Source organism: Megalobrama amblycephala, linkage group LG14 (genome assembly GCF_018812025.1).
Source record: "Megalobrama amblycephala isolate DHTTF-2021 linkage group LG14, ASM1881202v1, whole genome shotgun sequence".
NCBI lineage: Eukaryota > Metazoa > Chordata > Actinopteri > Cypriniformes > Xenocyprididae > Megalobrama > Megalobrama amblycephala.
In genome coordinates, this window is record NC_063057.1 from 43,714,219 (window position 1) to 43,730,357 (window position 16,139).

Here is a 16,139-nt window from a genome sequence, read left to right on the forward strand (position 1 = left end):
TTTTCACATATTTAATGATGCCCTAAAATAGGCAGTTAAAAAAATTAATTAAAAAAAATCTATGGGGTATTTTGAACTGAAACTTCACAGACACATTCAGGGGAATCCTTAGACTTATATTACATCTTGTAAAAAAACGTTCGATGGCACCTTTAAATGGGTCAAAAAGATCCACATCAAACAGGTAAAAAAATATACATAGTTCTCTCTCTCATGAGACTCTTGTGGTCAAATTCTGCTTCACTGGGTATTCTAGTTAGTTTACACTGCTTCAGTGGACACATGCACATAAATATTCTGACAGCACAGAAGCCACATGTCCACCAAAGCCTACAGCATCCGCTGAGCTCCTGGCACTTTCCATCAATAGGGTACAAAACAAGGCCTGAAACTCCTACAAAATTAGGATTTTTTTTTCTTTTTCATTTTCAACAAATGGTCAGCTAATAAAGTGCCTATGGCCCAAGATGCTGGGATAGGCTCCGGCATCCCTGCAACCTAATAGGACAAGCGGATTAGAAAATGGATGGATGGGTTAGCTAAAGGAGACGCTTAACCTTTAGCAGACCAAAGTAAATATTGTATGAGCTGTTCCTATTCATTTTATATAAGCAGAAATGTACAGTATAAGATTTTGCAGCCCTATTATAGCCATCTGGAACATCTAAACTCATTTTATTTGTGTATTGTGTTTTACTTGATATTATTTTCTAGCAAAAATATAGTGTAAACTTCAAAATTAAATAATTTATTTGTGTCTTTCAGGCACTCTATAGTGCTCAAGGTCGCTTTACAAAGGGAAAATGGAAACAACAAATGAATAGGATAGAAGTCTGAACAAAGAACAGCAGAAATAAAGCAAATACATAATCTAAGCAAATATTACTTGTAATATGGGTTTCAAAACTGAGAAAGAAATCAAATGTCACTCCCGAATTTTGAACAGTTGGTGAGAGAAAAAAAACAACAAAAAAAACAACACCATCAAAACACCAACAGAGATATTTGGGGACAACTAACAAGATTTCAGTCTCGTCAGTGTCATTTCAAAAAATTAGAAGCTATCCATTTTTTTTTTAGATCTTGAATGTTGTTTATTATGGAAATAAATGTGGTGGAACAGATAGAATGGGAGGCAATGATGTGAATTTGGATGGTATCTGCATATGTATGGAAATTTAAGCCATGCTAACAAATAACCTGACCCATGGGAAGCATGTAAATTAAAAAAAGAAGTGGACCGAGAACCGAACCTTGAGGCACACCTAGAAACGGAAAACAAATAGACACACTTATAAAATATATGCCAGTATACATAACAGATCGCTTTAATTAAGCTCATTCAGTAGGAGTTAGTTTGTGACTTAATGTTGATTTTTAGTTGTTAATATAAATGTGTTCTTTAAATGAAAGACAACTTTTTGTTTGATTTTTTTTTTTACAATAACTTTTCTTATAATAACAGGGTTATGCAGCAACGCTAAATGTGTGTAAATATTGAAAATGTGGAATGAGATTATTTCTATTAATTGTAAAATTACATACATGTAATGTTGTTTTTCGCCCCTTGTCTCACACTGACCACCTAATATTGCATATTGCACATAAAAAAGGGAAAAGCTGGCTGAAATCACAACTTCCAATCTTTTTTAGCCTATATGTTATGACAATTTTTTTAAATTAACTTTTTAATTAGAGACAATATGACAAATTACAACCTTATATCAGGTCTATACATTTGCTACTCATACTGATAATAATAAGGTGATGAAAATATGATTGTAGGCAACCAATTTATTTATAATTTGTAGTAGTAGTTGATTAATATCCATACACACTGTACATTGTCTACCAAAGTTTTGCTTAATGCCACTAGGTGGCACCATACAACTGTTCAAATCTTTCTGAACAAGATATATCACAGTATGCTTTAAAAAAAAACAAAAAAAAAAACACTCTACGACATGTTTGCAAACTGAAGTATGCTGTACATGAGAGACAACGACAAAACAACAAATAACTGTAGAATCCTCTCATTTATGTATTTAACTTTGTTATTCTAGTGGACACAATTCTGCTTTTGAGAAGGCTGTGGAAAAAAAACAACACTCGATATGAATATGACTCAGAGTGCTCTGGCTCTGCCAAGCCTGTCAACTATTGCCGCCTACATGTGCCTATGGAGGGCAGATGAGCTGTGTAATCTATATTAAGATTGAAATGGCAGTGTCCACATGGACTTATTTTCCTAGGACTCTGCAGCATTAATGTAACCTCCATTTAATGATGCAAAGCAGATTAAAGTCAGCTTTATGGGAAATCTCCAATGGAATGGTGGGAATTCACCTCTAAGGGATGCATGACTGATAGTTATCGACGTGACTTTAGGAAACACATTTGCACATGATCTACACTACATGGCCTAAAGTATGTGGATGCCCCCTTCTAAATAACTCATTTGATATTTAAAGGTGCAATATGTACGATTTTTGCCGTAAAATATCCAAAAACCACTAGGCCAGTGTTATATATTTTGTTCACTTGAGTACTTACAACATCCCAAATGTTTGCAACTATTTGTAAATCGTGAAAAAATTGCAATTTTAACCAAGGCTCCGGGACGTGTGAGTCGCCGCCTGTCAATTGCGTCATACCCGCGTTACCCTCAGTTTCCGGTTTTATTTTGTAGAAACACCAAAGTCGCTTTAATATTTACATGTTTTAATAGGCAAGGGAACAACTGTTTGGTTACGTTTATAGACAGAAAACTAATTGTTGTTATATAGCTCAACACGTTTAGTCTTATTGTTTAAATCTAATTTTCTTGATTTTTTGCGAGTACCATGCTTTACCATGCCTCAGAGAAAAACACTATTTTGTCAAGTAGCTAATAAAGCATAATCAGATGCAGCTTTATTTTTAGTAACAGGAATACAGAATTTTCTCCATCATACAATATGTTTTAAAATTAATTGCATGCCATTTATCAACACAAGCCATCCAAAATTTATTATGATATTCTAAAATCGATCAAGTTTACTGCAGTGTGAAACAGTGTCTCACAGCAGCAGTTGAGTGAACGCACAGAGTAACGCCATAACATCATTTTCAACACTCTCAAATGTATCTAATATGATAAACAGAGCTGCGTTACCTCATATTCATGACTAGAAAAGCGGAAGCGGCGCCGGCGACTGTGGCATAATAAAGTTCAGCTGCTCGTGAGGCGTGTGTTGCGCAATCGATCCAGCGGCCTCGTTCAGCTCCCACAACACTCGGACCTGCTCTGCTTCATACTACAATAACGTTAATAATCGCATCCATGAACATGATTTCTTCCCGAGTCCTATCCCTATTCTTTTGCACCGGCTGTGAAGTGAAGACCACATGTCCCAAGATTCCACGCTCAAACTTGGCGTCATCAAGCTACGCCTTTGAATAGGACTCTAGCGACCTCTAGCGGACAGAAAATATTACATATTGCACCTTTAAGTCACTTCTTTTGACTAAACTAAATGCACCAGATTGTGTACTTCCGATTTTGTTGCAACAGTTCTTTTGCTGTGTCTTCTGTGGAAGAACTTGAATGGCTTGCATAATGCCTAGACCTGTTGAACATCTTTGGAATTAAGTGAAAAGCCAAGGAATCATAGAATGTGTTTGTCATGTTTTTCCTGTGCTGATCTTTGCTGAATAATGTTCTAGGGTTCATAATGCTATGTATACAAATATGGAAAAGAGATATAGAGTCCATGCTGAGTTCAAACTGAGGCTGACCAAAGCTTGATCTCATGCAGGTCTGTAGACATTCTATTGTTGCAGAGAATTTGTTTTAGTACTGAGCTAGTATATCCTAAATACTATATCCTAACCTGGTCACTGTGATTTTTTGTTCCTGGATCAGCATCTTTGTTGATCCTGGAACAACATTCCAATCAACCAATCAGATTTGAGGGACAAGTTTACCGTTTATGTCAAGTTTAGGCTTACAACCAGGGTTAGGTGCTTCTACATCAATGTTATTCATCTATCTTTGCCCTCTGATTTTAGGGATAATTTATGGGTAGGATTAGGTTTAGGGGCAGGAATAGGGTTAAGACAAAATTTTCAGACTGGAATGAAAAATTTAAATTATTCCAAACGTTTGACCGGTTTGTGTGTGTGTGACATTAATGTGAGATATGTACTGCACACGGATGATGATGTGCATTATTGTGGATAATCTCTGCCTGAAAGGGTAACATGACACGTGTGCTCTCTGTTAAGGGGAAACAACACGCCGTCAAACAGTAGCCCAACTTGGAGGTTTGGTGTGTGAATGTGAGGCATGTGATATAAATAAGCCACGTTTGTGTTTGAGATTTTGTATGTGGTTGCATGTGTTTGGTACATGAAGTCAGAAGGGCTGGTTCAAGTGTTTTGTGTGATTGCTGTGCTGTATGTGGGTGGACTTAAGCAGAGTGGGCTTGTGTCATATCACAGCATGGCATTATTCATACTAGACACTTACTCAACCACAGTGTTTTGAGTGTAAGAACATAATGAAATGTTCCAAAACAATAAAAATATTCCATTAATGGGTATTATTGGGTGCATTCACACTTGTAGTTCAGTTCGTTTGGTTTGGACCAAAGAAGGAAAAAAAAAAATGTAGTCCTGGTCCGATTAGCGTTCAGATTGGCAATTTTATTACCAAAAGATACCAAACCTAAAGGTATAAGGATACATTCACAAACTGATTTTATGACGTATTGCCTATTTTGAGAGGGAACTTACAAAACAATCCAAAACAGTGTTGTGCGTTGAGATAAATGTGCTTGTTGTTTGTGTGTAACCTGCATATGATGGTATTTTGGCCAGCTGGGAACTTGTGAAGAGCTTATAAAATGTGTAAAAGTGAAAACAGCGGCGGGAATCCATCTGTCACACACAAACGATCTAGAGACGCGCATCTGATGCCTGTGATGGGCAAACCCGCGACTATGACGAGAGAAAACCAATATGCATTAGGATTCTGTACTTTTTAGGGTCTCATCTTCCTGTTTTTGGTTCGTTTACATGTCTTTGGTCCATGTTGAGTTCATATATCATTCGAACCGCACCAGAGTTCGTTTGGAAGCGGACCGAGACCCATCTTTCCAGCGGTCTCGGTCCACTTGTTTGGTGCGCACCAGGTTCAGATGGCAGCGTTCACACATGCTCAAATGAACCGCACTAACAGAGCACCAGGGTTCGTTTTAATCGAACCAAACATGACAAATGTGAACGCACCCTAAATATCATTTAACTTTTCAAAAACGTTATAACATGCAAAAATGACAAATATTGTCTGTTCAGTCTATTCATTTGACAGAAGATAGATGGTATAAGTCAAAAAATCTTAATGGTCCATCTATTCTCCAAACACTTGTCTTATATGCCAGCATCACAGTTCATAACTCCAAAATAATGCATGAAAGAAATGGGAATTTGTGGTAAAGATGTACTTAATTGTTTGTGCACAATTCACTTTTCTTATTCATTTGAATGTTTGTAGTGTAGTATACTCCCAGCTCAGCTCTGACAGGATTGTATTCTCTCTCAGCCATTATGACTACTACATAATGTCTAAATCAGAGCCAGAGGATTTGAGATTGAAGTAGGTACACATAAGTACTGGCCTTTATGCTCTTTATGTTCAGTTTAATTCTGCATTTATTACAGCTGCACAAATCCTTCTGCTCACCACAAGAGGAACACAATCAGCAAAACATAATATCTAATACATTTTCCAGGAAATATTAGAGGCATTTTTTTTAGAATAGCAGGGCCTGAATTTTGTTTAAGAAAACACTCGAGTGCTCAACTCGAATACTCCCCAAGAAGGCCATTTTGACATAATTTTGTGTGTATTTGACAGTTTAAAAGCACTAAAGGCTGATATATACTTCTGTGTTGAGTGTACGCCGTAGCTATGGCGTAGGCTGTTTGTACCACGCATAGCCTACGACGTAGCCTGACGTGCACCTCTTCATAAATGTAACAACGCGTCAATTCTGCGCGGACCGCAAGCACTCTGATTGGTCTGATAGAACCCCTGCCTCAGGTCAAAAAACTGGCGCAGAGCAATCGGAGAAGAGCGAGCACTTTCAACTTATGAATGAAAAAACTCTGTTTCAGGGGACATATACAGTCAAACTGCAACAAAAGTCGTTACCTATTTGCCGTTTCTCTGCTGCTTCTAGTTGTAAGCTTCTCTGACAACGTACATGACAAGCTGCTTCTTCGGCTTTTGCCTTGATCCTCAACGTGACCGCGGACACTGCCTCCTAGTGGTCTGCATGCACGTTGACACGGACAACGACGCAGAAGTATAAATGAAAACAGATGCATAGACTACGGCGCAGAGGCTCCGCCGTAGCTCAGACGCATAAGTATAAATCAGCCTTAAGCCAGTAAAAAAGAACTCAATTTGACACTTGCATGCTGTTTGAGAGGTGGCGTTATGTGTGCGTGTCTTGGCTGAGAGCGCACACTAAGAGTGCAGATGCACTGTGGTGATGTGAAGCCATTTGCGCATTTTGAGAGCATTCGGTAGTTAAGTCTGACGTCACGCGGCAGCGCTTCTGGGTCCTAACGCTCTATTTCATACCATAAGAAAACAACAAATGGTGCTAATATACACACACGATGTGGTGTAATACTACAAAAAAAATATAATCATAACTTTTATCTCCATACCAAAATTGCAGATGGCCAGACAATGATTCATCTTTTATAAATCGTTAAAATATTAATGTCTGTGACTCTGTGAGCACGGAGACTGTTGTGTAGACTGTAAGTATTCAAAATGTTTAACTTTTTTAAATGATTGATGTTTTATATGAATAAATAGCGCTCATAAACGGACGTCGATGGCATTCTCAAGTGAAACGAGTCGAGGCTTGGACCCGGAAACAGCGTTCCTTACGTCACGACTTAACAAGCGGATAGCTGAACCACTCACACTGTTTTTGAAATTATGCCTCACAGAAAGTTTTCTAATTTCTGATTTGCTGATAACATGTCAATTTACTTATCTAACATACAGGCTATAGTGCATAAATGTTTGGAGGAATGTGTACATTTATGCACCATCCCCGCAATCTCTCACCGAAATTCAGGCCCTGGATAGACTGTAGGACTTTTCAAAAAGGTTATAACATGCACACATTCGGGGCACTTGGGCAGATAAGTAACACCTTAGCAACAACCTAGCAACACCTTAGAAAGACATCACATTAAAGGGTTAGTTCACCCAAAAATGAAAATAATGTCATTTATTACTCACCCTCATGCCGTTCCACACCCATAAGACCTTTGTTAATCTTCAGAACACAAATTAAGATATTTTAGTTGAAATCCGATGGCTCAGCGAGGCCTGCATAGTCAGCAATGACATTTCCTCTGTCAAGATCCATTAATGTGCTAAAAACATATTTAAATCAGTCCATGTGAGTACAGTGGTTCAATATTAATATTATACAGCAATATGAATATTTTTGGTGCACCGAAAAAACAAAATAACAACTTATGTAGTGATGGCTGATTTCAAAACACTGCTTCATTAAGCTTCGGAGAGTTATGAATCTTTTATGTTGAATCATGAGTGTTTTGAAATCGGCCATCACTATATAAGTCATTATTTTGGTTTTTTTGGTGCACAAAAAATATTCTCGTCGCGTTATGATATTTATATTGAACCATTGTACTCACATGAACTGATTTAATATGTTTTTAGTACATTAACGGATCTTTAGAGAGGAAATGTCATTGCTGGCTATGCAGGCCTCACTGAGCCATCGGATTTCAACAAAAATATCTTAATTTGCGTTCCGAGATTAACAAAGATTAACAAAGGTCTTAAGGGTGTGGAACGACATGAAGTAATAAATGACAGAATTTTCATTTTTGGGTGAACTAACCTTTTAAATACATCAAGATATTCCTGTATACATAGTTGTTGTGAATATGGCATATCATGTCATATATGACATGTTGTAAATATGTTTAATGTCTACACATGCACATTTCCTTTATTATTTCCAGGGAAATTAAAGATGATGTCAGTGGTTACACAGTAAGTACAGTATTACCTTCAAAAATGCCCACGACACTGCCATGAAATGGAAACTGTAGAGCAATTGTTAATATAATAATAATAGTTATTTTTAATAATTAAATTAAAAATCTTTAAAATATTTTAATAATTCTTTTCCCAAAAATCTTGATGTAACTCAAGAAATCCCTCCGTTTGCCTGAATTGCCATTTCTAAATACAGAGCCTACAGCTAAGCATCTGTTAACACTCACAATTCCTTGTGAGCTGAGCATGTGCATGTACAGTATCTCCTTTGAGTGGATTTTCTGAAGCTTACATGCAACAATTTTTCGATGAAAACAGACTTATTCTAGTCAGGAGAATCAGAAATTGGGCACTTAGAATATTGTCTTATGGCGTTTGCTTGTCTCAAATCTAATAAGAGGCTGGTAACTTAAAAAAAAAAAAACACTGTGGGAAATAGTTGAAACACTGTTTACATTTGGTATTGAGATGAATTTTGGTCAGTCAGATCACAAGTGGATGACGTTATCTTGGGATCCGATCGACCAAAACAGATCTTAATTCCAGGAGTAAACAGAGCCCTAATTACAGTAATAATTATTGATAGTATAATGAATAATAATCAATAATTTCTGATAAAACAAGTAACCTAAAAAGCTGTAAAAGTAATCTCTTGAGAATTAAACTAACCTTAATAGGAATTTGTTTTCCTCATCCCCTCACTGCCTCTGGGAATCATTATGCCTTCATTTAACCTGATAGAGACTCGCTTCACTAGTCTTTCTCCTTTTATATGCTGCTTCCACTTATATAACCAGTACATCATGTATTTGATATAAAAAATAAAAGGTTTTTTATATATATATAGTGGGTAGAATACACTATAAATCCTCATATTTGATGCTGAACATCAGCCTCATGTTAAGTGATCTATATCAGCATATCAGATTCCTTGATCAAACACACTAATTTGTTTCTGTAAGCAGCTGAGCTCAGTTTCCCTGAATAATTCAAGTGTGTCTGCGGCTCACAAGGTACTTGTGTTGTTATGTCAAGGATGGATTATGATCCTGCAAGGCCCCGGGGCACCAGACGCCTGGATGCCAAAAAATTGCATGCACCTTGGAAGGAGAGGATATATGATACATGAGCTTGTGATACAGTGCATGTGTTTTCAAACGTGTGACTCTTTAATGCCTTTAAAGGCTGACTATATATATATAAAACAGCATCCAAAGTGTGAAGGAACATTTCATTATTTGAATGTACAAAACAAATACGCCCCTTTAATAGAACAAATTTCTGCTGAACACTATCCAAAGCAGCAAGAGAGACATTTCATTCATGAACAAACTGAATGAACTGGGACATCATCTTGAATAAAAAGAGAAAGGGATCAGAAGAATCATGAATTTGTAAAAGATGACTGATGAATATACATTAAGAACTTTCATATTAAATTCCTGCTTTATTTAGGCCATAATTTGTGTCCTTTTACTATATCCTGTGTTGCTGTGAAGTCTCTTGAGATTTGTAGACACAAATTTTAATGAATAATAATTTCTGCTTGGTCGACTTGGGCTGTGTTCCACTTCAAATATTCATGCCTGTCCCTCACTATAGCTTCCCTTTGTCTCGTGGAATCGGATGTATATCATTGTTTACATTGAGTGAGTGCATATAGACAAAAGACTATATAGAGACTTATCATGCTTTACCAGCCGAGACAATGGAAAAAGACAGACAAAAAACAAGTTTAAACACTGATATGGCATACACAAATGCGTAGACCACTCTCATACACTGAATAAATGCTGAACTGACTTGAGCTGAATTGTGGAGCTGTTTTACAGTAGAATTTGAATTTGTATCACATTTTATGAAGTTTGCATCACTGATTGTTATTTTCCTGTTTATTCCTGTGAAGCTGCTTTGAAACAATCTGTACTGTATAAAACACTATATGGGTCAATGACGTGATGGGTGATTTTTTTTTTTTGTTCAGAGGCCTTAATAATAATAAAAAAACAAAGATATGACATCCAAAGTATTTAAGGTTGTACAACTAGATCTCTTTTATTGAATCCAAAAGGTTTTAATTATATTTTGCTACAAATAAATGTATTTTAAAGATTTTGAAGTGTCAAAAGGTCATTCGGTTTAACTGTCTAAAGGCCAATACAGCCATTTCATTGTTCAAGTTGTTGCTTTGTTATGAGAAAAAATGTCCAGAACAATGAATTTTATTGATGTCATTTGGAGTAACCAATATAAAGGGACCATTTTAGATCAAGTCATGCGGTCAATATCATGTGACAGGATGTGACATCATTTAGACACCTGCAAAGGATCACAAGATCATGAAGCAAAGTAACTAACTCTCTTTTAACTATTTGAAAAATTCATGTTTTCACTTGCTCATACGCATGTCCTGAAACATCAGGTCATTCGGTACAACCGCTATAAAACATGGAAAATGTTGTAATATTTAAAAAACTTGTACTAAATATCATTTTTTTGATTGTCCTTTTGTTAGCTAGCTAACTAGCTAGCTAGTCATATATCAGCACTGTTTGAAAATATTCGTTATTTCGGTATAACCAAAAGTGTCATTTGGTAAAACCGAAATTTTGGTTAAACAGAATGACATTTTTGGTGAAAAATTTTCTCCATCTTGTAAAAAATGACAAAAGCAGCGTTAATTGATTATAAAAACCACATCATCTCATTGTTAACACTTAAAATTAATAATTATATCTCCATTATGGTTTTTTTTTTTTTTTACAATTTTAAAAACCTTATTCGTCAACGACCCATATAAAAATTGGTGACTTGACTTGACAAAGTAAAAAGATTTGATGATGTTGAAAATCCTGAGTAATGATGTCCAAGTTGCTTCTTTTTTGTTGGACAGGGAAGATAATTAATTATTGTGTAGCCACTCACTGAAACTCACTTGTATCAATGTAATTTACATAAAACTTAGAGATGATCATGCTGAACCACGTTGATAGATGGGAGTGCAGAGTTTAAAACCAGACTTAAAGTGCACAAGAACAGTGATGTTAACTCTAGCAAAATAACTACTGAATGCACCTTTAAGGAAACTAATAAACAACAGTCACATTAAAATTTCTAAAAGTCACACACAAAGTTTCACTGCAATGGTTATAATATGAGTTTACCCTCTGCGGTATTTTTCATAAAGAAACATAATTCAACATATAATCATCCCAAATGTAAAAGTATGCAATCTACTTAAAAGAATGCAAACCATAAATCTACAGAATTTAAGAGGTCCACATGTGACGTATCAGTCTTCTATTGGCCACACATCTTCATGTGATATGAATTTGCACCAAACTTGATCTTTAAAAAAAAAAAAAAAAGCTTCCTGTCTCCTGCATTCACATGCATATGATTGAGAGTCAATGGAATGAAAATTGTAGGGTGTAGAAAATATACTCTGCGGTTAGATTGCAAAATAACTCCAGTATCATACACTACAACTGTGAGCAGGATTCAAACCGGCGTCTCTGGCATGAAAGGTGGGCGGAGTAACAAGAGGTACACATCAGTCGCTAGTGCACCTCTTGAGATAATGGGAGTGAGGTTTACCTGCACGGCTATCACTAGCTGGCCTCTGTTACAATCACACTTACAAAATAGCTATCAGAATATGGTTAAATTTTTTTTTAAGTTTTTTAAAAGATGTAATATAAGGCTAAGGTGTCCCCTGAATGTGTCTGTGAAGTTTCAGCTCAAAATACCCCATAGATTTTTTTTATTAATATTTTTAACTGCCTATTTTGGGGAATCATTAAATATGCGCCGATTCAGGCTGCGGCCCCTTTAAATTCTCCTGCTCCCCACCCACGGAGCTGGCGCTTGCCTTAAACAGCATAAACAAAGTCCACACAGCTAATATAACCCTCAAAATGGATCTTTACAAAGTGTTCGTCACGCAACATGTATAATCGTGTAAGTATGGTATTTATTTGGATGTTTACATTTGATCGTGAATGAGTTTGATAGTGCTCCGTGGCTAAAGCTAACATTACACACTGTTGGAGAGATTTATAAAAAATGAAGTTGTGTTTATGCATTATACAGACTGAAAGTGTTTAAAAAATGAAAATAACGACAGTCTTGTCTCCGTGAATACAGTAAGAAACAATGGTAACTTTAACCACATTTAACAGTACATTAGCAACATGCTAACGAAACATTTAGAAAGACAATTTACAAATATCACTAAAAATATCATGATATCATGGATCATGTCAGTTATTATTGCTCCATCTGCCATTTTTCACTATTGTTCTTGCTTGTTTACCTAGTCTGATTATTCAGCTGTGCACATCCAGACGTTAATACTGGCTTGTCTAATGCGTTGAACATGAGCTGGCATATGCAAATATTGGGGGCGTATATATTAAAGATCCCGACTGTTACGTAACAGTCGGTGTTATGTTGAGATTCGCCTTGTTCTTCGGAGGTCTTTTAAACAAATGAGATTTATATAAGAAGGAGGAAACAACGGTGTTTGAGACTCACTGTATGTCATTTCCATGTACTGAACTTTTGTTATTTAACTATGCCTAGATAAATTCAATTTTTAATTCTAGGGCACCTTTAAGAAAGTTTGCGAGTGCATGTCTAAAGATGACTCACTTATAAAAAACACACACTTGTCGCCACCTACTGGTAAATAACGGTGTAACCTACAGTAAGAGAAACTGAATAAATTAATCAATGAACACATTTTTTTTAGTAAATGGATTCAAAAGATTCAAATTACTGGGATAAATCTCGACTACTAGGGGGGAAAAATATTGCAAGTTACACTTTATTTCTCATATTTACATCTTAAAATTTATTTTATTATAATAGCATTATACAGTACACACACAATATTTGTCTTTGTCTAGGATTTTTTGATGATTCACACTCAAAGATGCAAATGTTACGCAGCAGTGAAAGAAAACAGTCTTATAACTGTAAACCTTAAATACACTGCAAGCAACTTTGGATAAAATCATCAGCTAAATAAATATATATCACCTGCCATCTTCAGAGTTCACAGCCCTGACCTTTGACCTTATTAATCTGATTCAGGCGACCATGTTCAACTGATGTGAAAAAAAATTCTATACAAAAAAGAGATTAACATAGCACTGAACTGTAATCCCATTGTTTTGTTGTTGTCAGAGATGGGACAAATAAAAAAAAATCAAGATGTACAGATGTAGATCATTTTTCCCCTCAATAACTATTGTTTCTGTTAGTAAAAATTATGAAAACAAGCAGCATTGTCACGATTAAAGCAGAAATATCAGAGAAATTATCATGTCAAAATGGGTGGCCTTCAAATATAGAGTACTGCAAATGGGCTGTCATGATTCCTTGATTCAATTTGAGTACTCGATTTTTAAAAATACTCAATTGCAATTTGCCCATGTTGAGTAACCAGCAAAATACCAGAAGATTTGTAACATAAATCACTTATAAACCTAAGCAAACAAAGGAGAATACTTATGTTTCTAAGTATGCAAACTGTTCGCAATGCTAACAAGTGGCTAAATGGGACTACAGAGGTTGTCGAGGACATTAAACGTCATCAGCCGAAACTCATCTACTCGCTAGTTCGCTTTTACAAACAATTATAACTCACCATTTCAAGGATTTTTTATTTTTAAATAAAGACTGAAAAAGTCATTGGAAGCTCAATGATGGTGACGTTGAAGTCATGCGACCATGGTGTAGTTTGTTTATAGCCTGTGTTTAGGTTTTTACTTCTTATATTAAGCTTCAAAATTCACAAAAGTCATTTTCATTTTTGAAGAATATCATGATGAACAAAACGTGTAAGAATCATAAACTTTTGTTGGACACAGAGCTTATTTTCTGCAATAATCCTAAAGCCAATGGAAAAATCCTACTGGGTTTCTGTTAGGGCAAACAGAGTAATGCTAACATACGGGTTGCCCTACAAAAATGCACTGACTCTAGTTTTGTCATAAACTGACACATTCATTCATGTAATCCAGAAGAAACATAATGCAAAGCCATAAAACAACCAGCCCAACAGTCCATCTAAAGTCTCACTCTCACAAGCTGTTTCATGCTGCTCATATAATCTCTTAAAAGCAAAACAAACCATTTTTGATCGCAAGGCATTTCTGAATTCATATTTCTTAACAAGCAAACTACTAAGCAGGCTGAGAAACCTTCACCTGACAGGATTTGAAGTATACTGTCTGTAGTCATAGAGCCCAAATAATACTAATCACTTAACTCATATTGATTACTTCTGTGGAACACAAAAATGTTCTGGACACTTCAAGCTCTGTATAAAGTAATACGCTCTATCTACTCCATAACATTTTGAAAAAAACAGATTACAAGCAATATTATTAATTAAATTCAACAAATAGATTTGAGTTACAATTAATCAAATTAATTCCTTAAATGTCAACCATTAAAAAGGAGTAAAATTTAAACAAAAATACCTGAATAATAGACAGATGTCACTCTTTTTTTTATTGCCAACATTGAAGACACCTGATGATAACAAGCAGAATCACTGAAGAAAAGAGAAACACAAAAAAATAACAGAGGTTTAGATGTTGATGTTGATTTTATTGAAAATGATTTGTCACCATTATGGCGATCGGTGTTTCATTTAGTTGGGCAGGTTGACTCTTTGCTTTTTATGTCAGTTTGTGGTTTTTGTAATGGTGTTTGCTAATTTTACACATTTTATATGGTTGACTTTTAAGAAAAATAATTTGATTAATTCTAACTCAATTCTTATATGTTGAATTTAATTAATAATATTGCTTGTAATCTGTTGCCACAATTTTATTGAGTAGATAGAGCGTATTACTTTTTACAGTGTGACAAAAACAACATTAGAGCACAATAAAATAAACAAAAACACAATGTTTGATATTAAATTTACACATTTTTTGCATTCATCAAATTTCTTGTTTTACTCGCAAATAAATTCGAATTCAGAAGTAAAATGTGTTGAAAACAGCGATTACTGCCGACTTTGAAAAAGCAAACATAGAAATGGAACATAATAAAGTGATAGCTGAATTTTTTCTGACTTAAAACAAAATGAAAGCCAGCAGGGAAATGTCAAAGAATCTATTTTTTAAAGTGATATATTTTAATCCACTTCCACTCAGATCATGAGGTTAAATCCGTTTCCTTACACATCTCTTTCTTCCTTTTAAAACGTTCTTTTTCTTGTCTAATTGAAAGGCCATTTACGCTCTGTGAGCGGCGGTCAGAGAGGAAGGGCCGCTTATATAAGAGACCCGAAACGGTTCTCTTGCTTCAAGCCTTTTTATATTACAAAGACAAGATAACACAGTCACATCAGGATAAGCAATCCAACTCTAACACACAACCTAACAACAACACAACTAACCAATGGCTTTACTTCTACTCTAAATGCAACCACACATGATAAAAAAGTATATATATATATATATATATATATATATATATATATATATATATATATAAAACAATGTGTAATTTATTAAATTATTGATGGTTTTAATTGCAACAAGTAAAGATAACCATTTTAAAAATTACAGTAATATTTTAAACACATAGTTATGGTGTCAAAATGTATTGATTATGAACACTATCCAGCAGTTGACTTCACGTCATTTTCTTTTTCTTGACTGTCTATTAAAAAGCTATCAAATGACTTGGACCACTTTTATGAGACTTTTTAATGGTGCTTTCATGCTCTTTACAACTTTTAGGCCACGTACACACTAAATTCGGTTGTCAATTCAACACCTTCGGTTGTCTGCCTCAACTACAGATTTTTCTAGTCGACTAGTAGTCATTTATTTAAGCCACTAGTCGACTAATTGCACGTTTATATCCATTTAATTACTTAAATACACTGGGAGCGGAATATATGCCTCGTGCTCAAGCACACACTGGCAAAAGTAATGATTATGAATGTGTCTGAAAAAATAGCAAGTTTATATAAGGTTATTATTATTATGAAATATCATTTTAATTG

The 16,139-nt window shown here is 35.2% G+C and overlaps 1 protein-coding gene across 2 annotated transcripts in view; it reads right to left on the reverse strand.

Annotated features, from left to right (window-relative positions):
- The window catches only part of LOC125245524 (potassium voltage-gated channel subfamily A member 1), a 43,005-nt gene that overhangs the window by 12,353 nt on the left and 14,513 nt on the right, over positions 1–16,139 (reverse strand). The window contains exon 2 of one of the 2 annotated variants that reach the window (XM_048156143.1): positions 14,596–14,669. The exons of the other annotated variant lie outside the window; for it this stretch is intronic. The gene's annotated coding sequence lies outside the window, so the exon portion shown is untranslated. The remainder of the gene's footprint in view (positions 1–14,595; positions 14,670–16,139) is intronic. 2 annotated transcript variants of the gene reach the window in all.